Source organism: Ictidomys tridecemlineatus, chromosome 2 (genome assembly GCF_052094955.1).
Source record: "Ictidomys tridecemlineatus isolate mIctTri1 chromosome 2, mIctTri1.hap1, whole genome shotgun sequence".
Taxonomy (NCBI): domain Eukaryota; kingdom Metazoa; phylum Chordata; class Mammalia; order Rodentia; family Sciuridae; genus Ictidomys; species Ictidomys tridecemlineatus.
The window spans coordinates 90,435,082-90,438,836 of record NC_135478.1 but is presented as its reverse complement, the minus strand read 5'-3'; the positions used below and the strand labels follow the sequence as shown (position 1 = coordinate 90,438,836).

Here is a 3,755-nt window from a genome sequence, read left to right as displayed (position 1 = left end):
TGACACAGACCCCTCCCCATGCAGAAGTCCCTTCTAGTGAAAGGTGGTTCATTCCTTCAGCTGCCCATGCTCACAGAAACTCTGGTAGCAGGATAGCAGTGTCCCCAGAGTCTCACACACTAGAGTAGTCTAAGCCGAAGGTCTTCTGGGTCTCCTGTGAAGATTAATAATTGCTTCTTGCACTGAGCTTCTCAGCCTGAGTGAGGATTGTCACAGTCTAATCAGTTGCTCTTCATCGGTGCCTGGCACATAATAAAGCATTCAACAAACACGCTCCCTCCTGGGCCCAGGTGCAGGCAGGGACCACCTTCCTGTTGCCAGGCTGCCCCCCTGACAAGCATACCTCCTGGGCAGTCCCCTTGCTGGCTTGGGCTGCAGCTGACTACACTGGCTGATGATTTCCTGCCTGGAGCCGCCTGAGCAGCCCTTGTCCCCTGAGAAGGCCTTTTGTTCAGGCTCCTGTGACACCCCTGCAGGCTCTCCAGTGACTCGAGGGCAGGGAGGGCTGACTCTCTGGGCCGGTGCTTTTCTCTTCTAACCATAATAATGAAATAGTGGCACCTGCTATTTCTGAGGCCTACAGCAAGTACCTACGTTTATCAGCTCTCAGAATGCTCCTAGCAGACACCAGGAAAGGAACATCATCCTGTCACACTTGAGGGGACTCTGAGGTTTTGAGAGGGAAGACCCCTCTTTTGCATCTTGTGGTGAGGAAGGAGCAGGGGCAAGATGTGAACCCGGATTTGGTTGGCAGCCTGGGGCCACTTGGGTGGGCTCTTGATGGTTTTCTCCAAGTCCCACCACCTTTTCTAGCGTCCCTATGAGTTGTGATAAGGACTCCAGAGCTGTCAAATGCCAGCCTGCCTTGTCTGGCCTGGGAAGGTGTTAATTCACGCACTGGCATTGCTGGGGCACTAGCTCTGCATGGGCCCTGGGAAGCTGGCAGGAGGGGACAATCTCCCAGCTTGTGGGGGCACGTCCATGGTGGGGGTTGACAGTAAGCATGGTGCTTGCTGGCGAGTGAGCAGTGACCTATGCCCGGTCCTGCACTTACCTGCTGGCCCTGTGACTGGGCAAACTGCTGTCCCCACACCTCAACATTCCCAGCTATAAAGTGGGCGCAGTGCTGGCCCTGCCCCTTCCAGTGGGAATTAAGGAGCAGATATGTGCAGAGTGTCCCACACAGAGCAGAACACATACAGTCTGGCTTAGTGTCATTTATTGTGGTCATTTTTGTTTTCTTGTTTTTGCCCTGTGACTCTTTCCAGAACCATTTGGTGGCTTTGGGACCTGGGCAGAGTTGCTGATGAGCCCTGATTTCAGTAGAGCTGAATGAGACCTTTGTGTCCCCTCCTCTGGGGCTCGCTCATTCATTCAGTAAATATTCTCTGGGAAGAGAAGCTTCTTGATGTGCATTTGGGCGTCAGTCAGGGGCTTTGGGGGTGCCTTTGGTGGGCATTTTCCATCAATCAGCAGCCCCAGGGGGACTCCTCTGTGCTTCACTTTCTCTGTCTGTAAAATGGGAGCCATAATTGGACCTACCTCCTTGCGCTGTCCTGAGCTTGTGAGAGCTGATGCTTCACATAAGGATTAGAACAACGCCTACTGGTGGCCAAGTGCTTGGATGACTCTTGAGCCTGAGGCAGGAGGAGGGCAAGTTTCAGGCCAGCCTGGGCAAAGTAGCAAGACCCTGTCTCAAAATAAAAAGTGCCGGGGATGTAGCTCAGATGTAGAGGTTGAATGCTCTTTGTTTTTATAGGGGGAGGGTACCGGGGATTGAACTCGGGGACATTTGCCCACTGAGCCACATCCCCAGTCTCTACCACAAATTTTGTATTTTATTTAGAGACAGGGTCTCACTAAGTTGCTTAGTGCCTCACCTTTGCTGAGCCTAGCTTTGAATTTGCGATCATCCTGCCTCAGCTTCCTGAGCCGCTGGGATTACCGGCATGTGCCACCATGCTGGGTAGAATGTTTTTTAAAAACAAACAAAAAACACAAACCCCAGAGTATGGCAAGAATACAGTAGATGTCCTTCACAGGAAGACTTGGGAACAGGTGTAAGAAGCGTTCCCCACCCTGGCCTGGATAGTGACAGGGCGTGGGAGACTCCTGCAGCTGGGCTTCAAGATTCTGAAGTATGGCAGTGGACAGGGACAGGTATTCCAGACAAAGGAGCAGGTATGTACAGAGGCCCAGGGGAGGTGGCCATTAGTTGATGCTGGCTGCATACGTCTGTAAAAGAGCCAGAGAGGTTCCAAGTCCAACCATTTCTTTTGTTTGTTCATGCCATAAACATTCATTGAGCTTCTGCTGTATGCTAGGAGCTGGCTCTCAAGCAGGTAGTGTAGCCTCAAGGAGCCCACATGCTGACAGGGATCATCACTGATGAAGTTGCCTTGGCTTCTGTGGGATAGCATGTGACCCGTGTGTTAGAGGACAAGTCTAGGTCTTGACACATCTGGCAGGCTTCTTTGTGTTCCACTGGAAGCAGACAGAGAGTGGACAGGACAGGGAACAACTAGCACCACTGCTCAGAGGTGGCCAGTGTGGCTGGCAGGCCACTTGGGCTGGGTGGGGCTGGAATCAGAGCTCTCTGCTCCTGAGAGTCAAGAGAGCAGCGCCTGCCTTACCTGTGTCACAGCCTGAGTGTGTGGAACTGTAGGGCTGCCCAGGGACAGATGCCCTTCAGCAAAAGGCAGAAGGAGGTGGCCCAGGGCAGATGTGGCCCACTTCCTTTCTGCCTGCCAACTCTTTTACCTTTTTTTGGTGGTGCTGAGGACTGAACCCAGGGTGCTCTACCTCTGAGCTACACACCAACCCCTTCTGTCTTTGAGACAGGATCTTGCTAAGTTGTACAGACTGGACTCAAACTTGTGATCCTCTTGCTTCAGCCTCCCGAGTCACGGGGGGCTATAGGCAGTCATCACCATGCACAACCTGCCTGCCTGCCTTTCCTGACTGCTCACTGTGCAGAGTATCTGCTGTGTACAGAGCACCCTCCCAGCAAGTGCAGTTCACTGTGCCAACTGGGGTATCCTGCCACCAACTACAATGTCATCAGGGAGACTCGGAGATGGTGGGGGTGGCCCTATCATTACTGCTACCCTGTAGGTGTGCCCAGTGTGATGGGGCAACACAGGGAGAAGGTGCACATGAAGCAGAATATGGCCAGAAGAACTCCATTCTGAGTTCTGACCTCCAACTTGAGACCCTCTCAACAATTCCTAACAAATGTCACTTAAGGTGGATGTTTGTGTGACCTGCTTGGCAGATGAGGAAACCAAGGTTTGGAGAGGTCCAGTCAGGTATCACAGGCCACACCACCAACACTGGCTCCCTTTGTCACGTGAGCCTCAGGTGGGCAGGGTTTTTTTCTTGTTCTCCATATGTCCCCAGGGCCCAGCGCACTGCCTGGCACACAGCAGGCTTCAGTAATATTGGGGGAGTGAATGAGGAAGTGGACAGAGGCCCCATTTGTCCTCAGAGCTCTCCCACCTGTTCTCCTTCCTGACTGCCGCCCCTGCCCTGTCGGGGAGTGGTATAGGATGGCACCATCCACTATTCCTGCTTATCAGGGATTCTGTGCCTGACTTTGTGCCAGAGCAGAGAAGGCATTTCTTATTCTCCATCCTGAAGAACAAGCATAGATGTATGGTCCCCAGCAGGGGTAAGGCCCAGGCCTAGCCAGGCTTGGGAGGGAGAAAGGAGACCCTGATAGGTAACTGCTAAAGCATGAATTGTTCAGCACCGAG

The 3,755-nt window shown here is 52.9% G+C and overlaps 1 protein-coding gene across 1 annotated transcript in view; it reads right to left on the bottom strand.

The window, feature by feature from the left end:
- Window positions 1–1,202: 1,202 nt before the first annotated feature.
- The window catches only part of Atxn2 (ataxin 2), a 131,495-nt gene continuing 128,942 nt past the window's right edge, over window positions 1,203–3,755 (bottom strand). Inside the window, exon 27 of the transcript XR_013434812.1 lies at window positions 1,203–2,235. The gene's annotated coding sequence lies outside the window, so the exon portion shown is untranslated. The remainder of the gene's footprint in view (window positions 2,236–3,755) is intronic.